This window comes from Marmota marmota, unplaced genomic scaffold (assembly GCF_001458135.2).
Source record: "Marmota marmota marmota unplaced genomic scaffold, marMar, whole genome shotgun sequence".
Taxonomy (NCBI): domain Eukaryota; kingdom Metazoa; phylum Chordata; class Mammalia; order Rodentia; family Sciuridae; genus Marmota; species Marmota marmota.
Window position 1 is genome coordinate 25098743 of NW_025999977.1, and position 23778 is coordinate 25122520.

General features: G+C 45.3%; 1 long non-coding RNA gene across 1 annotated transcript in view; it reads right to left on the reverse strand.

Moving 5' to 3' along the window:
* Window positions 1-519: 519 nt before the first annotated feature.
* LOC125617186 overlaps window positions 520-23778 on the reverse strand; it is a 49019-nt gene continuing 25760 nt past the window's right edge. Inside the window, exon 2 of the long non-coding RNA XR_007348092.1 lies at window positions 520-693. This is a non-coding gene — a long non-coding RNA (uncharacterized LOC125617186). The remainder of the gene's footprint in view (window positions 694-23778) is intronic.

Genomic DNA, 23778 nt, shown 5'->3' on the forward strand with positions numbered 1-23778 from the left:
GAAGCAGAGAAAGAACGCTGCCTCCACTTGCCAGATACAAATATATACCCCAGAGCCACGCCCCAGTTCCCACGTTCTCAGCCACACCCCACCTCTTCTGTTACCATTCAGCTAATCCCTATCAGGGGATTAAATCACTGATTAGGTTAAGACTCTTATAACGCAATCATTTCTCCTCTGAACCTTCTTGCATTGTCTCACACGTGAGCTTTTGGGGGACACCTCACATCCAAACCATAGCACTCTAAAAGCTACACTTGGTTTCATGATTGGCTAGTGATCCTTGGGCTGCCATTTCCATCCATCAGAACCTCAAGGGAGAGGAGGCATTTGCTCCAGGATGCGGAGGAGACCCAGAATCCAAATGTACAATACCTGTGGGAGGGAGCTCGGAATCTATTTCACCAATGGTTTTATCTGTCATGTTCCCTAAATTATCACAAATGAAGAGGCTGGCTACCTTAGAGACTACTGACTTGTTATTCCTTGGTGGAGGAATGAAAAAATGAAGAGAGGCACTGGGATTCAAATGTTTTGTATTTGCGTGTAAAATTTTATGCAATGCCTGTCAGCTTCATCATCTCTGCATTCACCCTACCCGTTTCCTGGGGAGCAAGGTGAAGAATCGAGGAGGACTCCCCTTGAAGGCAGTGAGTGGATGGCTTTAGAGCCCCTGGTGAACATTTTTCTTTCCTGGGGGAAAAAGAAAAGCAGGGCTCTGAGAACCTGAAGACAGTCGAGCATTAGGCCACACCCACCACTGGAGCCTGAGCCCTGCCATGAGGTCCTGATTCCCAGTGGTCTTTCAGGAAGGTAGAGTCAGCCCTGCCTTTTGTGTTCAGTGGTGACAGACAGCCCAGCTAGGACCTACCTGACTGGTTAGTAGATCCATCCTTTGCTCATCCACAGGCCTAAACCAAGTTTTCCCCCAATGAGCCCTTTAAAAATATTGCATGGGTAAGTATATACTCACTACATAGAAGGTGAATTTAGGCCAAAAGAAAAAAACACCAGAAATCCCACCCTGCTGAAGGGCTATTGTCAACACTTTGTGGGGGGGTGAGGGGTGCTTGGGATTGAAACCAGGACCTCATACATGCAAGGCGAGACTGTACCAACTGAGCTATATCCCCAGCCCCTATTGTCAATATTTTTGACAGATATCCTTTCAGACTGTTTTCATGCACATGTGATGTTTGCTTACAAATAAATAAATACTATTAAGCAATGCTATTTTGCCACTTAAAATCAAACACTATATTGTGACTATATGTCCATGTGATACATTTGTGTCCACAGCATCATTCCGGATGGCCACACGCTACGCCAAGGGAAGGCCGCACCCTCGTTTATTAACTAACCACATCAGTGGGTGTTGAGGTTTCTCCCAGGGTTCTGATGCTGTCATAATCACTTTTGAATGCTATTTAAATATTACCTACATTTCTAGAAATGCAACTGCTGGGACAAAGCATATATGGTTATTTAAGGGTTTTGTTGTATTATTGTTGCCAAATTACCCCCCTGCCGAGTTTACCAATTCATACTTCTATGGCAGAGTAGGAAAAGGCTGCTTCCCACACCCAGGGACTGTGTTTGGCTTCATTTCTGCCCCCACATAGCAGTGGTTGATGATTCACATGTACAGGAGGAGGTAAGTGTGGACAGGGAAATCAGCTCGTCTCTAGCAAGTCATGGCTCTCCCCTGGGTCCAAGTCTCCCTCGTAATACTAACTAGTGAGTCCTCCAGCATCGTGGGCCATGAATAGACATAGCTTGGTCCAGTCTTGAAGGTCAGGCTTCTAACGGTGATCAAGGTCAAGCCACTTGCCCCATCTTCCATTCAGATTGCATCCTATCTCCCTCCCTGATTCTCTGGCCAATGTCCTGGTGTCCTCTGGGGTAAGTCAAGGCTGACCAGCCTGAAGCAGGAAGCATTCAGAAAGAGAGATTACTAGCACATGAAACTTAGCTGCCTCCCTAGAGAGCTGAGAGTCCATAAACATGCTTATGGCTTTCTCTTTAGGTCCCAGCTGGGTTTTTTGTGGTAGATTTATTGAAAGTTTGGAGCTTCCCTGTATTTAAGTATGAGAAGAAAAAAAAACTTGTTAAATCACCCAGCAAGCCCCAGAGCTAATCCGAGACCACAGAACCTGGAAAAAACAGAACAAGGTAGAGAAGCAAATGCCTCCCCCCAAGTCCGTTGATCTATTTCTCCCTTTATGCTGCTCTTTCTTATCTAGCACCAAAAAAAACCAGTGTCACCCTCCAGCTAGTGAGGAGGAGCACTTTCCCACCAATCTACGTGGTGTTGTCTGCACAAACTTGAGCCTCCACTGAAAAGGCAGCTGAGTTATGGGGAATGGATTTCAGCCTCCTTCCAGTCTCCGGAGGCTCTCCATCCACTCCTGTTTGGCTCCTCATTCATTCACCCCTCCCCCTTTTGCCGGATCTGATTATTCTTAGATATAATGCATCATTTTGCCCATTTATGTTCCACCAACCATTCGTTTGATAACAGCCACTCCTGTACTCTGTAGCAGGAGACGTGAAGGTGCTCATTATAGAGCCTTCTCTGCCACTGGGGGGTCTTGCCTGCCTCTGGGATGGGGGATGAATCAGTAAAAAGAGAAAAATATGATCAAAAGGTCTAGAGTCTCACCAAGGTAAGGAAGGGGCAGCTTCCCTGGTTCTTTTTCTCCTGGTATTAGGAAAGTGCTGTCACCGTTAACAGCACGTTCAGGTCTCCGTTCTCCTCTAGGCTAATGCAGTGGAAGGTACACAGAGGGGGCTGCCTGGTCGACAGAACCCGTGGCAAACACTTCACCTAGGACATGATGGCCGAGAACGTTCCCAGAGCACCAGGACGGGGTTCAGTGTAGTTTAAATGAGATTTGCTCAACTCCAGAGCTGGGTGGGATTGAAAGATTATTCTTGTTCAACTGTCTCATTTCATCTCTTCTCTTCCCTTTTCCTCCCTCCCTCCCTCCCTTCTTCCCCGCCTTCCTTTCTTTTTGTTTATTTTTTTCTTCATTGCCATCCAGGGAAATGGATGGAGAGGCAAAGAGAATTTTCAGTCTTGAATGCAAGAACCAGGAGCTTGAGGACTTGCCACATGGGGTTAAACAAGTCACTTAGCATCTCTAGTTTGGGTTTCCATATGTGTAAGATAATGTGTGTCAAAACAGATGATCACTAACCTAGCTTAGGAAGTCAAACTCTGGAACTCCAGAAATGTGCAGCATTATCACTTCCGTTTTATAAGTGGGGAAACTGAGGGAAGCAGATTGGTGGATGAGGTGCTGAGACCAGTCAGTCTATGTTCTCAAATTGGCCTATTGGCTCAGAGCTCAGGGAAAATATGGCATCGCCCAGAGCCTGGTGCTGTAACGATTCTTCTCCCATCTTGGCACACAGGGAAATTCAACACTCCTTCTCTGGGCTTCCTCCGAGTACCATAAAACCCCACCCACCCCTGTTACTTCTCAGGTTACATGGAATTGGCAACTGGACAATGGTTCAGACTCTCCTATTTCTCAACCAATCATTTATTTCCTTACATCATTCTTAAACGTCCTGAAATCTGCTATTGCTAATGCCTGGTGCCCAGGGCAGATGGCCCTTTCTTGTTTCCCACTGCAGATGCTTCTATGCCAACCCCATTACTTTCCCTCAAACCTTATTCTACTTCTCTCCACCACTGCAAAGCCATCCAGATCCCTGGCTTTGCAGATCAGTCTGTCTGTCCCTCCTTCTCTCCCTCCCTCCATCCATCCGTGCATTTGTTTGGTAGTTCCACAGTAGAAGGTCTGTTTCGTCTGCTCAGGAGTTTGTTCCACATTTGGGGTTTTAGGGACATAAGGTTGTATTCAGCAGTCAATTAGGGCCATTCTTACCTCTTCTCAGAAAAGCAAAACTGAACTCTCCTGTCAATAGCAGCCAGGGAAAACCAACTTAGGAAAATCAAATCCCAAATTTACCAAACAGATCCATTAGAAACTGAAGATTAAACTCACAGAAAGACTCTGCTTCACCAAAGGCTTTTCTGGGCCTTTTATTGATGCATTTAAGAGTTGGTTTGTACCCTTCAAAACCAATTATTGGGCAGCAAACAGAAACCTTAGTAGCAAGCTGGGGATGTGGCAGAGTGCTCATCTAGCCTGGACAAGGCCCTGGGTTAAATGCTCATAATGCAAACAAAAAAACAAACTGCAGATTCTATCTTATTCCACAAACCTGGAGCAGGATCATCTGGAGAACTGTGCGGGTTTCTGCTCCTCAGGCCAAGTGGGCAGTCAGCTCTATTGAAGGGCTGATTCTGTTGGGCGGCATTTGGGACGTTACCTCTCTTCCTTCACAAGCAACTCAAGAGAAATCCACAGAAATCCAGCTCACTCACAAGGAGGGTGGGGGAGAGGAGGACAGGCAGAGACCCGCAGCTCTATTGTCAGGAGCCCAGTCATTACTTAGATGTCAGTCTGAGTCATCATGGAAACAGGACTCCATTGCCAAACTTTCCATTGTTTGCTGGAATTCAGGAACTTGTGTCCGGTGGGCCCATGACAACCTGTCTCCTTCTCCCCTTCCATGTATTTGATCCCTGTCACCATTACCCTAAGGGAGGGGCAAGGAAAACATGCCAACTGAGTTGGAGAAGAAGGCGAGGAGGCCCCAGGTGGGGCCCTGATGGCATGTGGCTCCCTGAATGCAAGGAGTGAGGGGCCAACCTCATGCTGAGGTCTCTAGCCTTTGGAGCCTTTGTGGTCCAGATTTTAATGGCGGTTGGGGTTTGGGCAGCTCTTTGCTTAGGAGATACCAACAAGGCTCTGCCAATCCATAATATCGAATTCTTACCCTGAAGAAAGTGGCCAGCCCATGGTGGGATTCAGAATACTCGGTCCCTCCTTGGGCCACCATGTTCTTGACACCTGTGCCCCACCTGAGCTTTCCTCCCACCTCCACCCTCCTCACTCAGGCCCTTCTCGTCTACCCAGCTCGGCTCGCCTCAGGGCAAGGAGGCGCTGAGAAGTCCACATCAGGACCTTCATCTGCCTCCTTCAGGAGGACATCACTGATTATTTCAACCCCAAGGGCACTTCAGCATTTCATAGGGTAGCCCTGATGGGCCCTTCACCTGTGTTCTGAGTGTTTCTCTCAGATCCACCTAGAGGCCCTCAGCTCTGTGTCACTTGTGTCATCAACACGTAGCACAGTCCAAGTTGGCATCCTCTGCGCCTAGGGACATGCTTCTCTCGTGCCTGAGGGGCATCTCAGCTGGCAGCTGCCAACTCCTTAGGATCAGGACCTTTGGCCTTTTCTTCTTTGTGTCTCTTGCATTTAGCACAGGGCCTGGCACATGGGTTTTTAATTCATGAAAATTCTAGGATACAGACCAGGGTCAGAGAAAGAGTAAAAGTAGGGGGAGCTACAAAATTAAAAGACTCTTTTAGAATCTTAGAAGGGGTTATTTCCAGAATTCACTAGAATAGTAGTTTTCAAAGGGTGTTTTAGAGACTGTTGGGAGGTTCCCAAGACCCTTTCAGGGGGCCCTGAGGTCAAAATTATTTTCATAATACTCCTACGATATCATTTGCCTTTTCACGCGCATTCTCTCAGGAATACACATGGCCTTTTCCAGACGCTACTCAATGTGCAATCTCACAAAAGACCCACTGCAGAAGCAGATACCCGAATCCAGCTGTCTTCTATTAAGCCACACACCAATAGGATTTGCAAAAATGCAAAACAATGCACTCTGCACTCCTCTCACTGATTCTTGCTTTTTTTTTTTTTTTTTTTGGAGGGGAGCACAGGGGAAGACATAGTCCTGATTTCATAAGAACATGCTGGTAATGCTAACATGTCATGGACTGACTTGTTTTTCTTTTCTTGGTAAAGTAATAAGTAAATATTTATACATTTCTTAGTCAATTCCTAATATGGTAAATATCAACAGATATAGCACACATAACCAAAGTTCTTTGGGTTCTCAATAATTTTTAAGAGTGAGAAGATGTCCTGAGATCAAAAAGTTGGAGAATCTTTTTACAGGAGCATGAATATTATTTGTCTGTCTAGTAGTCTGCACCCCATCCCCCTACCCACCCAATTTCCATCTCTCTTTTATTCCTGGAGCCTGTGTTCATGAATTTTGGGATTATTCTTAGCTTCAGATAATCCACAAAGTGTGGCTCCCAGCGGCCCTCAGTGCCGGCATGCTAATGAGGACAGACCAGCTGTGTGCGGAAGGGGCTTAGCCAGGGTCCCTGGGCGCTCTTCCCACCGTGGTCAGCAGATCTTTTCTTTTTCTTCTTTGTGGAAGCCCTTATTGCTCTTATCACCTTGGAAATTATTTGTTTCGTTTCCCACGATTGGACCAGTCCAACACGCAGCCCTTCTCGGGCTTTGGAAAAGCAAGAGTCAAGAGGTCTCTCCAGGCAGGTCCTTCAGGAATAGCTAAACGCCAATTTTCACTCTCCCTTGGAGATGGCAGGGGTTTGGGGAAAGTGAAGAAGGAGGGATGCCCTTCTCAGAAGGCAGCTGCCGGGCTGAGGGTCCTCGTGGCTAACCCCACCCCACCTCCACTCAGTGACAGCCACCCCAGAATCTGAGAAACTGTCTGACCAGGAGACAGTCTCCAGGCCCCGACAAAAGCGTCGCACGTGTGAGTTGGCATTGACGTGAAAATGTGGACCAGCTCGCTGCTCAGTATCAAATCAATTATGGCATGTCAAGGACTGGAAGGCGAGGTCCCAAGGGAGCTGGGTATGGTCTGGAGGACAGAAGGCAAATAATAAGATTGACTGATGTTCGGGATTAGCACAAGCACAGGGACACACTTTTCCACAACCACCTTGTGGAGTAAGCACATTATGAATATCTCCCTTTACAAGTAAGGAGAGGAAACTTAGCAAGTCCTAACAATTTGCCCCCAGGGGAGTGGAGGGTTTGCTCTGAAGTGAGGCTATTTGGGGACTAAATGTTCTGGGAGAGGCCTGAACAGGCAACTGGTTCTTTGCTAATTATTGTCAGAAGGAAAGGAAATAGAGCAGCTCTTCTGAAAGCCATGTCACCCGTTCCGTGGGGCAGTAGTGGCATGTGTTTCCCATCCAGGGGACACACCAGGAAGCATCGTCAGTCCAGGCAAACAGTCTCCAGTTCTTTCTTGGCAGGGTGGGGGTGGGTGTCTGGTTCCACCCACCTTAATCATTTTTCAGGCCAGACGGTTTGGCGCACCCCAGGAGCAGACCCCGAGGGTGGGCATCACCAGGTATCTGTGTGCTGGCACCAACTCCAAATGTCTCTCAAGAAGCAGTGCGGCTCCCTGGTAAGGAGGCGGATGGCAGTCTAAGGAGATGAGCCCCTTATTTCCTCAGCCTCCACAGCCAAGCCTGACCCAACTTGGCTGCCTTGTTATCTCACAAGGGACTGAAGACATTGGGGACCCTCCCAGGTTCCCGCCGGGCAGCACAGAACCCAGCCCGCCACTCCTCTGTGTTTTTCACAGGCTTGGCTACAGGGAGAGAGATCTTGCATTTATTTGCTTTAAGGATGCAGGGCCCCTTTGCACTTCCAGGGGCTTAAAACCTGCCCACTCCCAGCCCAGCCAGATGGGCAGAGAACTGGGGCCTTGCACAACTGGGGCCTTACTAGGAATTGGGTCTTTCTGTGATGCTCCTGAAATGAACTGGTCACTAGTGGGTGGCTGGGCTGTCATGGGGAGGCTGTTCATTATGTCAGGGGTGACCCCCACCAGAGTCTTTCTTTTCTTTTTTTGGTTACTGCCAGGGATTGAACTCAGAGGCACTCGGCCGCTGATCCACATCCCCAGCCCTATTTTGTATTTTATTTAGAGACAGGTCTCACTGAGTTGCTTAGCACCTCGCTGTTGCTGAGGCTGGCTTTGGAACTCGCAATCCTCTTGCCTCAGCCTCCTGAGTTGCTGGGATTACAGGCGAGCGCCGCCATACCTGGCCACAGTCTTTCTTTTGAACAAGTTTAGGTGAAGTTACCTTAATGCAGATTCATGACAAATAGCTCTCACCTCTAATGCTATACACTCCCAACTCCCGGCCCTTTGTCATGCCCTCCTGTCTTGATGTTCCAAAGATGCCACTGCTGCTGAGGTTACCAGGACAGAGAGCCAGGCTCCTTCAAAGCTGGGCATGCTTTCACCTTTAAAGTCACTGTGGCTCTATACTAACCTGGCTCTTTCCTTTATACTGTCTGTTAAAGAGCTTACAAATCAATCTGTGGCTCTCACACTACCATGATGCAGCCACATCAATGTTTATTTTATTTTATTTTTTTATTGTTGGTTGTTCAAAACATTACATAGTTCTTGATATATCATCTTTCACACTTTGCTTCAAGTGGGTTATGAACTCCCATTTTTAGCCCATATACAGATTGCAGAATCACATCAATTACACATCCATTGACCACATCAATGTTTATAGCAGCTCAATTCACAATAGTTAAGCTACAGAGTCAACCTAGGCGCCCAACAGCAGATGAATGGATAAAGAAAAGGTGGTACATATACACAATGGAGTATTAGCCATAAAAATGAATGACTTTATGACTTTTGCTGGTAAATGGATGGATCTGGAGAATATCATGCAAAGGTAAATAAGCCAATCCTCAAAAATCAAACGGTCGAATGTTTTCTCTGATATGTGGATGCTGACATACAACAAGGGTGAGGGAGGGAAGAATAGAAGTTCAATGGATTAGACAAAGAGGAATGAAGGGAAGGAAGGAGGATGGGAATAGGAAAGACAGTGGAATGAATCTGACACAACTTTCTTATGTACGTATATAAACATATCACCATTGAAATTCCACATCACGTACAACTACAAGAATGGGATCCTAATTAGATAAGTTATACTCCATGTATGTGTATGTCAAAATACACTCTACTCTCATATATATCTAAAAAGAACAAATAAAAATATTTTAAAAACTAGTGGCTCCTCAGAGTAAGGAAATACAACTTGGAGGCATTTGTCCAAATCTTATTCTATTTCCTTCTTTTTAATATAGGTTGGGTGAGAATTAAGTGTGCTTTGTAAAGCTTTTGATATAGCGCCTGGCACTTAGAAAGCAGATCACAATATATTTATTAAGTAAAAACAGGTGTTATTTTAATCATCCAGATCATAAGCTAGAGTGACCCAGAGATGTCCTAGAGCAGGAAATGATGATTAAAAATGGCCTCACAGGAGCTGGGCACTGTTAGAGTCTGTAAACAAGTCAAGATGGCGCCTGGCATTTTGCAGAGGGAGTGGTTTGTGAAGTACCGCCAGCGAGCCATTAAGTGTGGAGATTCCTTATTGGTTGACTGCTGTATCTAGTTTATGTTAATTAAGATAAGCTGTGTGGAATGTATATATACCCCTCCTGTCCTACAATAAACGGCTCCCACTCCTGCTGTATCAATGTACACAAGTTGTTTGTCACCCCCCGGTTATTTTGCTGCAGCCGGACTGCGGCAGGGCACAGTGGCACACACCTGTAATCCCAATGACTCAGGAGGCTGAGGCAAGAGAATCCCAAGTTCAAAGCCAGCCTCAGCAAATGAGAGAGGCTCTAAGGAACTTATCAAGACCCTGTCTCAAAATAAAATATAAAAAATGGCTGGGGATGTGACTCAGTGGCTAAGTGCTCCTGAGTTCAATCCCTGGTACCACACACACACACACAAAAAGGCTTCACTGGGTAGGTGTCCCAGAGAACATGATCAAGGGCCGGAGCGATTCAGATCTCTTAATCCAGGGAAATTATTCACCAAAACTTGTTACCTGTGGGGCACAGTGAGGAAGCCTGTCACACAAGACACAAAGAGAATGGCAGAATTTAAGATAGATGGATGCTGAGAGTAGGGCTTGATGTTATGACCAAGCGTTCAGGATTAATCCTGTAAGAAGTAGGGAGCCAACGAAAGTTCTATGCAGATGGGACACATTGCAAGGAAATGAATCCATCAGGATAGGCTGCATAACAGATATCTCCCATTTCTCAGTAGCATAAAACAACAAAGCTCATTTTTTTACTCAAGATACAAGTGTCTCTGTCGTCAGCTGAGCCTTCACTCCATCATGGTTTCCCTTTGGGAACTGGTGAGATCACCGTCGTGCTGTTGCTGCGAAGGAGAAAATGTACGTGGCAAACCATGTGCTACTGGGGCTCAGAGCTTCTGTCCAGAAGGGACATCCACTGCTCGGGCCAAAGCAAGTCACAAAGCCAGGCCGGCTCTCAGCGGGGCAGGGATGTGGGCTTCCCCCAAAAGAGGCAGCAAATATTTGTAAACGATAAGGTCATCAACCCCGGGGAGTTTCAGGACCTAAGATTGTGATCACACAGCTTTCTGCCCTAAGGTTCCCCCCAGCCCAGTTACAGTGTTTCTGAGCATTATTGCAAGTTTTTCTTTAGACTCTGATGCTTCAGAATTTGCCTTGAAATCAATGTGGATCTCCCCAACCCCCAACCTCAGGATGTCTCCATTAGCTGATTAAAAAGGAAAGGGTTCCTCTAAGAACTGGATTTTTCCCCCCCAAGCCTGAGAAATGAATATAATGTCTCTGTTTTCTAGTTGCTCGGGCATCTTGGTTGAGGTGAGCCCGTGCGGTTCTCCGGTTTGCCTAGTTTTATAATTTTGTAGCCTGCTGCGATTTCTGGCCTATTGATTAATGGGTCTCTCTCTCCCTCCACCACCAAGCGACCTTAATCTTTTCTTAATTGCTTTAATGGCTGTTCGGCTTCCCTCTCGTGCCTTCCCCCACAATGTTGTTGTTGCAAAAGCTTTTGTGTCTTAACTTCATTCTCCAACCGAGGACTTTGCAGGCCGATGAAAGGTGAATTCTCTCTTTGTTTACCCCCTTTCCCTCATTTTTCTCTCTCGCTTTATTTCTTCTTTAGCTGTTTTCACATTTCTTAGCTGGTGTGGGGGCATTGCCTGAGGTAATTGAGCAAAAACAGAAAAATAAACAAAAATACAAGGAAGAAAAGGTCAATGCCAAAGTCCACACCCCCCCAGTGGCCCCTGCACTACTCCACCCACGTCCAGTCCGGGTGTTGCACCTCCCTGTTTCTTGCCCTCCAGGGTCAGTGGCCAAGCAAGCAGCCTGTCCCCCTGAGGATGTGTGAGGTATTTCCAGAAGCCAGATGAGTGGGCTAAGCTTTTTCTTTTTCTTTGTTTTTTTTAATATTGATTTTTTAGTTTTAGGTGGACACAATATCTTTATTTTTATATGGTGCTGAGGCTCGAACTCAGGGCCTCATGCATGCTAGGTGAGCACTCTACCACTGAGCCACAACTTCAGCCTTGGGCTAAGATTTTAACCTAACGTAGTTTGGGGCTCTCTCCCTCCTTGGGAACATAATTCCAGGAGCTTCTTTAAATATGCTTTATTTATTTATTCATTCATTGATGTATCTGCCAAAGCTTATCAAGTATATATTGTGGATGACCCTGTGTTGGGTATGGTGGGACCATGCAAATGAGGCACAGGCCGTGAGGTCGAGTCCCTGCCTGATTACACTCCCAGAGGTGGACAGGTGCCTAACAAAGGGGTGCATTAGGAATCTATGAAAGTGCTGGATCCTGACGGGGGTCTGAGGTGAGAGGCCACAGTTCGGCTGAGGATTTGGCAGACTTCCTGGAGGAAGTGGGCTTTAAAATGGACTTTAAAGGATGAACAGGACATAAAATGCAGATGAGAAGGCACTTCCAGAAGTGAGAGGAACATGGGGTGCAGAGAGTAAAGGCAGAGGAGAGGGAACCCTAACTCCCACGTGCCTGGGCCTCGCTGGTATGGCCTGGAAGATCAGGTATGGAGGGAAGAGGGCTTCACTGTTCTGACCAGGCCAAAGGTCTGCTTGATTTGCAGACGTCCCTGTTTCTATTTGGTTTCCCACTCTTCTGAGACAGGAATAACTAGAGAGTGCCATTTTGAGAGAGAGAAGGGAAAGAAGGGAAGAATATTCTCATTCAACAAGGACTCAACAAGATTTCTGGAAGCTTCTTAGGTTGCTGTCTGTTATGGTTTGTATCTTAAACATCCCCCACAAGGCCATGTGTTGAAGGTTTGGCAACAGCTATGGCATTGCTGGGAGGGGAGGGAATCTTTAGGAAAGGGGCCTAAGAGAAAGAAGTTGGGTCACTGGGAACGTGCCCCTAAAGGGAATACTGGTCCACCACATTCCTCTCTCTTTGTTCCTGGTCACACAAGAGGTGAGTAGCTTTGCTCCACCAAATGTTCCCTGCCATGATGATGTATCTTGACACAGGACCAAAAATAATGGCGCCAAGAGACCATAGACTGAAACTGTGAGCCAAATAAATCTTTCCTCCTTTTAAGGTGCTTATCTCGGGTATTTTGCACAGCAATGGGAAATGGATTAATACATATACATAGACATGCAAAGTCTGAAAAGATTCAGATGGAGCTCATGTCCTCCACATGACCCTAGGCCATTGTCTTTTGTGCCAGGCTTGTTGAGATGTCAAGGCTCATGAAAATGTCTCGTCGTACTCCACTTGCCAGGAATCCTGACTTGCTTTCTAATGGACCTCACAGGTTTCTATAAGTCCTTGGGGAAGGTCTGAGTCCTCTCTTATGTAAGAATAGACAGGGCCCAGGAGCTTGATAAAGAGGGGCTGAGCCAAATTGCCTGATACCATTGTGCCTATGGTCCAAGGGACTCATCTCTGCTCCTTTACTCTTGTAACTCTTTTTTTTTTTACTCTTTTTATTTATTTTAATACTGGGGATTGATCTCAGAGGCTCTCAACCACTGAGTCAATCCTTTTTGAGACAGTGTCTCACTAAGTTGCTTAGGGTCTCGCTAAATTGCTGAGGCTGCTCTCAAGCTTGCAATCCTGCCTCAGTCTCCAGAGTTGCTGGGATGACAGGTGTGCACCACTGCACCCAGTTCTTACTGATAAACTCTTATGGGAGGTACAAAAAGAAACAATGTCTTAAACACTTATGTCAGTAAATTAAGGAAGACATGATGTTTGGGTTAAGATTTATGTCTGGGGGGGCTGGGGATGTGGCTCAAGTGGTAGCACGCTCGCCTGGCATGCTTGCGGCCCGGGTTCGATCCTCAGCACCACATACAAAGATTTTGTGTCCGCTGAGAACTAAAAAATAAAAATATTAAAATTCTCTCTCTCTCTTTTTCTCTCTCTCTCTCCCTCTCACTCTGTCTTAAAAAAAAAAAAAAAGATTTATGTCTGGGGTCTGGTAGAACAAGTTCACACCCAAGCTCTTCAAAACTGCTTGTCCCAGATGGATGGCTTTGAGTGACTTGTTTAATTTCTCTTTTCTTTTCCTAAATTGTCGTATTTTAATTATGAAACATTTAAGAGAAATACTTAGTTATTTATATGTATTACACTTATATACAGGTATCAAATACTTATCACTAGCATTAAAGACATAAATAATATAGCATAGTTACCTATCACCATTATAGAAGAATAAATAAAATTTTCACAAGTAGCTGAACCTATCCTCATCTTTTTCTCCTCTCTTCTTATCCAAAGGTGACCAGTGTCCTGAGGTTGATGTTTATTATTCCAGTGTAGTTTTAAAAAATTTTACTACATATGTTATACATATATATCTACAAACAATATACACTGCTTTTATGAGTTTGAAATTTTGTATGAAAGGTACCATATTTTACTGGATCCCTTTGAAAGTTTCTTTTTTCCCCAAACTCAAATTATATTCTGAGGTTTACCCCTGTTGCTGCTCATGTGTGATTGTTGCGTGGCATTCTGCTCTGAGAGTGAGCCATTGTTTATTTATCCATTTCCTAGAGCAAGGGTCAGCAATTCTTTCTGTAAAGGGCCAGAGAATAAATATTTTTAGGTCACGCAGTCTCTTGCAAGGATTTAAAGCTACCATTTTAGACAGAAAGCAGCCATAGATATGTGTAAACTAATGAGTGAGGCTGTGTTCCATTTAAAAAATTGTTATCTCGTATAATTTCATGTTTCATAAAATATTATTTTTTGTTTGACATATCTATATAGATTAATTTTTTTTGGCCAACCTTAGCTCACACACTGTGAAAGTGGACCAGAGGCCAGGCACAATGGTGTACTCTTGTTATCCCAGCAGCGTGAGAGGTTGAGGCAGAAGGATTGTGAGTTCAGAGCCAGCCTCAGCAACTTAGTGAGACCCTGTCTCTAAATAACACTGATTTTGTGGGATATATAAAGGGCTGGGACGTAGCTCTGTGGTTAACTCCCCTGGGTTCAATCCCTGGTTAAGAAAAAAAAAAAGAAAGAAAGAAAGAAAGAAAGTTGACCAGAGACCGGTGGCTTGATCTTATTTTCCTCCTGTCACTGTGGCCGTCATCTCTATTCTCTCTTGATCACATTGTGGGTGTTTCTCCAATGCAGGGGGAACTGTGGCATCACAGCATGCGTGCTTCAACTTGACCCAGGTATTGCTAAATTGCTCTCCCGCCTTGGGCACCTGTGTGGCCTACATTCCTACCACTCCCTAGTGTGGTGGGACTTTACTTTGGCCAAACAGTGCAGTGTGCTGAGTGATATCTTACCCTTATTTTAATTTGCAGTTTCTTGAGAGGTTGGGGATTTTTCCAAATGCTTATTGCCTGGGTTTCTTCCATTATGAATTGCCCATTGTGACCTGTCACTCATCCCTAGATGACGAGCCATTGCCCATTTCTCAGTGGTATTATCACTTTCTTATTGATTCATAGCGGTTCTTTAGATAAACCTGCTTAAACCCCAGTTTCCTCATCTACAAACAGGAATGCTAACAGTCCCTACTTGTTGAGTGTCTATAAGGATGGATGGAAATGAGTGTCACGTAGAGTCCCTGGCTTTATCACACACAGTAAGGATAAGCAGAGAATCGTGTTCCCATCGTTCCTCTCCAGGAGGGACTTTTGTATCTGCTTGGAGGAAATAATGGGCCAGATGACAAAGAAAGGAGGGTGAGGCAGGAAAGGAACACCCAACATCAAAAGATGGCTGCTCATTGGCTATGTACGGCCAAGAGCCAGACTGGCATCACCATAAAGAGGAGGAGGAGGAGGAAAGAGAGGCTTCCTAGCACAGGTGGAAAGGAGACCCCCCCACACACACACATGTAATGAAGAAACTTCAGAGTGGTGCTGCAGGGGAGAGGTCTCCTAGGTTTGGGATTGATCGTGAGGTACATGCCCCAACTGCTTCTCCTACTGTGAAGTCTCAGGAATGTCACAGTGACCTATCACTCAGCCCTAGAAGAGGTGCCAGGGTGTGCCCTTGGGCTGGAATAAGAATGAAAATGGATAGCGCCTATGCACATAAACACTGATTTTGTGGGGAAACCCCACAGCTCAAAAGCTATGATGTCTCACACTGTCCTTGGTCCTTTCCAAATATGACTTCATTTAATCCTCACAGTGGCCTCATGAGGCCTTAATAGGATCTCTACATTACTTGAAGGACTTGAGGATCAAAGAGTAAAGTCACACTGGATGTGGTGGTACACTCCCATAATTCCAGCGACTCAAGAGGCTGAGGCAGAGGATCCCAAGTTCAAAGCCAGCCTCAGCAATTTAGCAAGGCCCTGTCTCAAAATAAAAATAAAAAGCGCTGGGGATGTGGCTCACTAGGGAAGCACCCCTGAGTTCAATTCCTGGTACCAAAAAACAATAAAAAAAAAAAAAGAGCAAAGTCACTTGTGCAAGTCCACACAGCCAATGCACTGTGAAGCAAAAAATCATATGTGGGCCTGACTCTGTTTTTGGAAAGAGAAGAGAAGGGAGGGGCACACAAGGAGAAGGGACAGGGAAAGGAGTAGGAGATGCTGGGAGAGGAACAGGTAGAAGCCATTCCATATCTTTTCTGAAGCTCCATGTGGAAAGAAGGAAGGTAGGGCCCTGGAACTCCCAGCTGCTCACAGCTCTGGTTGCCAAATGTAACAAATAATTATATAGGACACCCAGTTCAATTTAAATTTCTGATAAACAATCATGCCACATGCAATATATGGAACATACTTAAAAAAAAAATCGTTTGCTGCCCATCTGAAATTCAAGTTTAACAGGACGTCCTGTATTTAATCTGGCAATCCTTCTCACAGGGTGTCTAGCTCCAGTGCAGAGAGAGAGAGAGACAAACAGGCTCTGGAAAGAGGCACCAGAGCAGCACTTTCCTTCCTCTCCTTGTGCTCGGGGTGTTTAAGCCAATGTGTCCTTTGCAGCAATGACCTCCTTTCAGAGAACCCATCCCTCAACTCCTGAGATATAAAACTCAGCATGGCGCCGGAAGAGATTGCATAGGAAATGCTGTGAGCATGATGGACCACCAGGGTCTTGAAGGACATGTGGATAAATTGGGAAGATGGGAAAATTTGCCTTTGACTTCTCATTTCTCCCCTCTTTCAGTGTCCCTTCTCCCACCCAGTCCCCTGCAGCTCTAGACTACTCTGGTGCTGCAAGAGCTTTTGATAAACTCATCCAGACTGAGGCTGCAGTAGCTCTATGCGGAAGTCCTCTTAGGAGAACTGGCAGTGGAGAGGAAGAATTTGGGGAGGGGGTTCGCTTCAGCCAAAGGCTGGACTCTGAGGGTGGTCTTGCAGGCCTGTTGAAAAGAGCTGGAGGGTTATTGGGAAACAGAAGGACCCTTTTGGTACCCCCCCCAAACTATATCAGTATGTCACCCCCTAGTTGACCTGCCCTATAAAACTGGCCCTACCTGAAGGAATCAATAATTGAACACAAGGATGTGGCATCACACCCAGCACAACATCCCAGGCTGAATCAAACCTCTCTGGGGTTGTCCTCCTTCAGGCTGCTTCCTCCTGCCCTGGGGAGCCCTTGAAGGGCTGAAAAGCTTTCTTTGTGCAGACATCGCCAGCACTGAACAGCTCCGAGAGTCTGAGCCCCTCTTACTCCATCCACTCTTTCTCCATCCGCTCTTTCAAGGGTTTCCCACGGAGAGCAGACAGTTCTAAGCAATGCTCAGAGGCCAACTCACACAGGAAGGGGCTCCAAACCCGGCTCTTCATACACTTACCTGTCCTTGGCTCATTGTCACTCCCTCCTAGAAAGAGTATCAGGCCTCCCACCCTGGCCCTCCCACATCTAAACAGCCTCCGTGTGCTGTTTCCATGACAACCAGAGGCATTGCTGTAGTTTCACACCTATAACATGAATCCCCCGCCACCTCCCCACCCCCCACCCCTGACATTTTTACCCCCATGCCCAGGATTCTTGTCTAGACCCTCTCCAGTCACATGGAGTACATACATACTCTGCCTAACAGGTCCCCTGTCTCTCAGCTTCTAAAAATTTTACTCCCATGTATACTCAGACACATCCATGGAGGGCCTCCTCTTTGAATGTTGATTTTTTTTTTTTAAAACCTTATGATGTTAAAAATGTAACAAATGAGGTTGGGGCAGTTGCAAAAATCTTTGGTAAAGTTAAAGCTGTGATAGAAGGCTCAGAGATGGGAGGGGAGAACTTGGCCCAGAGGCCTGTATGTGGAGAGGTGATTATTCTTCAAGTAGGAGTTAATGGTGAGGCAGACCTCCAAATATTTCATACACGGATTACAGCCAATTATAGGATTATACAAGAGGCCAGCACGCTGGTTCCCCTCTGGCCATCCTCATGTCAACACAGAAATGACGAAGAGCAAGGGACCCAGGAGAGAGGCCCGGCTGAGGGGAATGAAGAGTGGAAACCTGGAAGAGAAGGGCCCAGCCACTGCTCTGATTCTGTTCACAGCACAGTTTCTGGGGGTTCCCTCCCCTCTCTCATAATGCCCCATCAATGCCTGTGTCTGATTCTGCTGCCTATGTCACCAGCAAAGCACCCCCTACAGTTCCATCCTGAAATGAACATAAATTTCCACAAAGGGAAGATACCAGAGAAGCAGCGATTATAAAACTCTATCATGTGATTTATTAGATCTTGGCAAAAATAATCATATATTGTTGATCTGAAAAGAGGTCCTGCCCGGGACAAGACCCCAAGATCCAGGAGGGGACAACTGATGTCTTTAGGTTTCAAACTTCTGGATGATTAGGACCTGGTTCATTCTTTAACCTTTCCTGAGGGTTCAGAAAGCTCTAGATGGTTGAGGAACAGAGATAGGGGCAAGAACTACAGGGCTTAATGTCCCCCACCAATTCTAACCTGCCACCTCCTGACTGCATTTCAGTATCTCACCCACCTCCTGGCTCCTTCCTCATCCAGTGGCCAGGGGACATCTTGCATGTCAAGTATTCTGTATAATTGGCAAGTATCTGAAATCAGAGGACAGTTTCCCCATGGCACTCCTCTCAGATATTTCCTGACCAAAAAGTTGTTTTATTGTTGTTTTTCAATCAAAGATTCTAAAACACTAAAACTAAGATGTTAATAAAAAGCACAGGTCATGAGAAAAAAAATTCTAAACCAACCTAGGGCTATTCCACTCCAAATGATACTCCCCTTCATAGATGGGGCATTGATGATGACATTTCTTTGGAGTGTCCATTATTTCAACCTGAGCCCTAGTGTTTGGGAATTTTATGGCAAGTCTCACAGGGCAGGCTGACTTCTCCTGGTCTGCTTAGCCCTGTGTCAACGGGTTCCCACCAGGTCCCCCCTCAAATTAGTGACTACAGAAGTGAACTGGGGTATTAGTCTATGAGACAAAAGTCCTCTCCTCTTCCAGAGGTGAGCAGAGCTTTCAAAGAACAACTCAGCCTCCGTGGTGCCATTGTGTACTCGAGCCACCCCACCCCATGAATGTCTATAGAAGGGCGAATCTACCCTGTTCACTTTTTTTTTTTTTTTTTGAGAGAGAGAGAAATTTTAATATTTATTTTTCAGTTTTTGGTGGACACAACATCTTTATTTTATTTTTATGTGGTGCTGAGGATCGAACCCAGCGCCCTGTGCATGCCAGGCGAGTGCGTTACTGCTTGAGCCACATCCCCAGCCCCACCCTGTTCACTTTTGACCTTTCGAACATAGCTTCAGGTAATACTATCCTCTTAACTGCACTGTGCTGAACCCTTGCAGTTCCTACAGGCTCCCCACCTCCTGGCCAGCTGCCCTCCACACACAGAGCAGGAAGAAACTGAGACCTTGTAAATACACTTATCAATCCCTTAGCCTAAGAATTTCCTAAATTCAAGATTCCAAATTTGAGCCAGACGTGGTGGTACATGCCTGTAATTCCAGCTACTTGAGAGGTTGAGGCAGGAGAATGGGCAATTTAGCAAGACCCTGTCTTAAAATACAAAGAAAAAGGAATGGGGGTATAGCTCAGTGGTAGAGCACCTCTGGGTTCTAGCCCCAGAACCACACACACCAATGCCAACTTTGACATTAGGTAACTTGAACATTTCTGGTCTGTGTGACCTCTTTGCCCTTCCCTCACCCCTCCTCTGTCTGAGTGGAACCCAGAGTTTTTGAAAGGGCCTTGGAGCTTCTTAGACCCTCTGGCTCTATACGCTTGCTCACTTCATTCAGATAGCTGCTTGTCACAAAGCCCAGGGCACGCTACTGCTGCCTGCCACCACTTCCCCATCCCAAATTTGTGGTTTTTCATCAGCCCAGCTGCTTCTAAGTCTGAAAAAGTAATTTTTGTTTTGTTTTGTTTTTTAAAGCCCCAAATCAGCAGACACATAAGTAATTGCATCCTGGCAAGAGTAAATTAGGTAAGCTAGAGAAGCAGTAGGGGATGTTATGATTTAGTGATTATGAAGATAACCACGCAAGTAAACCCCAAATGAAAGATTCTCATTTCTTCTCTTGATCCTTTCTGACAGCCTTTGCCATCCCGGCCCCCCTGGACTCAGCCCTTCACTTCGCCAGCCCCAGCAGGTACCACCCAGTTCAGAGACGGTGACTCTGGTCCCCGCTCCCCCACTCCACTTCTAGAAGTTAAGGCCCATCCAGTGAAGGAAGCTGATCCCAGGACTCTCAAATGAACTCAGGAGGAGGCTCAGGGAGATTAGGCAGCATCTCCTGCCAATGCCAAGATGAAAAACAGGCTTCTGGGGAAAGCAAGTCAGGTTCCTACTTAAGTCTTGGGCGGGAAGTTCTGGATCATAGACCCATCAAGCCCAGAGGAACTTCTGGAAATAGGATGGTGATCTATTCCACACATCGGGACAGTTGGCCTGCTAATGAGCGGGATCCCTGTGTATAAGCTTTCAGGGAAGGTTCCAGATAGCCCCAACACACATCCCAGAGTGAATGGCCTGGAAGCCAGGAGTAGCCAAAGCCAAAGTGGACACTGAAGTATTTTGACACCAGTACAGGGCTATCAGAGAAGAGTCAGAAACTGCAATTTCAAATGGGAATCATTTGCTATGGGAATATGAGGCTGTCTTTGAACTCTCAATCCTCCTGCCTCAGCCTCCCAAGCCACTGGTATAACAGGTGTACATATACCACTGCACCTGGCTAGACAGATTCCTAGAGAGAGTGGGTGGAATAGTGGTTACAAGGAGCTGAAGGTGACAGAGTTAATTTTAATTGGTATAGAGTTCTGTTTGGGTGATGAAAAAATTCTGGAGATGGATAGTGGTGATGGTATAACATTACACTGAGAATGCAATTAATGCAATTAATGTGTTAAAATGGGCTGGGCAATGTGGTGCAGGCCTGTAATCCCAGCAACTCAGGAGGTCAAAGCAGGAGGACAGCAAGTTCAAGTTCAAGCCTCTGCAACTTAGGGAGACTGTCCTTCAAAATTAAAAATAGAAACATCTGAAGGTATAGCTCAGTGACAGAGCAATCCTGGGTTCAATCCCCAGTACCACAAAAAGAAAAAAGAAAAGTTAACACGGTACATTTTATGTCATGAATTTGGATCACAATTAAAAATGAATTATTCAAGAAAGGCTAGAATAGCAAGGGAAGGTGTCACCGAGGAGGTTTTCCTTGTGCAGGATTTGGCTGGGAGAGGTAGAGGAAGAAGCTTTAAGCAGAACAGGTTGATTCAGGAAAGTCAGGGCTGCAAGAGTCTCACAGGAATAGCAGTGCCAGTAGGAACCTAAAGGTACGAGGTTGAGGGATGGAGCTGCTGGGTGGAGCTGTCCAGCAGGCAGGCAAAGGTGTTGACCAGGCATCTGTGCAATGAACGAGGGAGGAGGGACGTGGTGCAAGGCTTAGGTGAGAAGTGGGTACAGAACGTTCATTGTGGAGCACCACCTGGGAAGCTTGGGTCTGGGAGGAAGAGTGCAGTTACCTGAGGAAGTAAATTCAGCTGGAGGAGTCAGAAGAACTACTCATCAGTGGATGGAGAGAAGGAGCCAGAAGCTGCATCCACAAAGGTGTGGAGGAAGTGGTTAAGGCCAATGGGGCTGGAGAAGGAGGGAGGGGGAGGTGTATAGGAGACCTCCCCCAAGCCAGGAAGAGTCATGTTGGAAGGCTGATGGAACCCAGGCATGATGGGCTGAAGCCAAACTAATTTTGGTGGCAGTACCCAGAAGGGCCCCTTGTACCCAGGTCCCAAAGTGCAGAACCTGGGATCCGCTCTTCTACCTCAACAGAGATTGCTCTTGTACCCAATGATCCCTGAGTAAGAAGAGACAATATCAGTTCTTCAGGGCAAAGTTTCAGGCTCCCTGCCACCAGGGGAAGCCCAGTTTTCCTGGGATTCAGGGTCAGTTTTAGCAAAATTATAAATTCAACATAATCAGTTTTCCTTCTTCCCACGTTGGAACTGCTATCGGGCATTTTTCACCATTTTTGTGAATTTAAACTTTGATGTTTCTTTTTCCAAAATCGTTTGCACTTCAGCCAGGCTTATTATTAAAAGATTTTGAGAGGCTGGGGTTATGGCTCAGCGGTAGAGTGCTCGCCTAGCATGCTTGAGGCACTGAGTTCGATCTTCAGCACTACATAAATGTAAAATAAAGATATTGTACCCACTTAAAACTAAAAAATAACTATTAAAAAAAAGATTTTGAACATCAAGAAATAGGCTGGGGAGGGTCTTAGAGATAGGGTGATCTTTCTGCCCCCCCCCCTCTGCAATCACTCTCTTTCCCTATGAGACACTCCTCTATGAAGGGGTCACCTCTCCCCACACCCTGGAGGGTTGTCACCTCCTCCTTAAGTTAATGCAGGCATTGCTTAAACAGCAAGATTTTCACTAAATAATAAAACATCTTAACAGCAAATAGAAAATCTCTATAAATTGCTATCAGGTGAGATGACAGTGGACTAACATTTTAGTTAAACATGGCAATTCCAATCATTTTTATCATTATAGAAATACCCAACATTTTGACATATTTCAGGTATAAATTGATGGTTCCAATCTAATGGCAAATTGAAATAATTTTTCAGGCGATATTTGTAAGCTTTTGGTGGCAGCAAGAGACGGTTTTCAACAGTCAAAACTATGGATTCTAGACAGTCCCATTCAAAATACTTATTCTGAATTCTCCCATCTACCATTAGACAGGTTTAAAACTCATCTCCCCAGAAGTCATACACACTATGATAGGTTAGTTTGGTATTTTATGATTTGGAAAACTCACGCCAAAATGTAGTGTTTTTTTTTTTTCCTGGTGGAATGTCATACTTTGTTTTTTTGGTGTCATCCCCTCTATTATTTCCCATCTAGGGTGTTGAACCATTTGCCTTATGTCCCTTGAAAAGCAAGGTTGACTGGCAATGACCGATCAACTGAGCATGGAGGATGTGACTTACCAGCACACTACTGCTGATCTTCATGGGGTACTATGCAGGAAGCGATTATTGTCCCCATAGACCAGGAAATCAGGGCTCAGAGAAGATAGATGAGCCATTTGCCAAAAGGCACACAACTACAAAGTGACAGAGCCAGCTCTTTTGGTTACTGTCTTTCCTCTCCAAAAACAGCTATGCACAGCCTCTGGGAAAGGAGACTCCATAATTATTTGTTCATTTGTTATCTTTTTTTCTATATTCTAGGCCAAAGACCTTCACTAACTGATCACATGAAGCTGTATCAACTAATCTTGGTGAGACAAGTTTTATTTTTTTTCCTCTGTACTAATTCTCTCCTCTCAAAACCACCACCATCACCATCACCAGCATCATCTTCATCAAAATACAGATTCTATTTGCAGGATAAATATTTTTCAAGAAAATTATAAATATTTTATGAGATAATGCTTTCCTTTTTACATTAAACAACTTCCATCTTTAAAATCTAGTTTAGGCTAAACCAATGTTTGTTTCCATCATCTGTATTATTTCTCAACTAGGGTGCCAAAGCCTTTGCCTTAAAGTCCCTTGAGAAACATGCATAACTTTTCCAGCAAAATGAAGCAATTTATTTCCCCACAGAGCTCCCCCCTGCCTCTTACAGCCATATAGGCTGAAATTTGCAGAAAAACTCCACAAAAAGTTTCACAGTGAAATAATCAACCCACCCAAACACGGCAAATGCCCATCAAGGCAAACACATTGAACAAAGTTCCACTTACATATTATAAGTTTTGAAAACTTTGGAACATGTCAGAGGAAATAAAATCACTGAGAAAAATAGCACAGTAAATATTCTGAACCCTTTGTAGACTAATTACACTGGCTATAGTCACTGGTAAATAATTAACAATACCATGATGTTTTAGATGATGAAACCCTGTAGGTCCAAATAATGTTTATTAATAAAAATCAATAAATATTCCCTGTCTAAAATTGTTGCTGCTGTTAGCATATATTTTGCCTCTCCTAGATTAATATTTATTTTTTCTCCCCCTGGAGGACAGGACAGTCCCTTTTTATCTTTAAAAC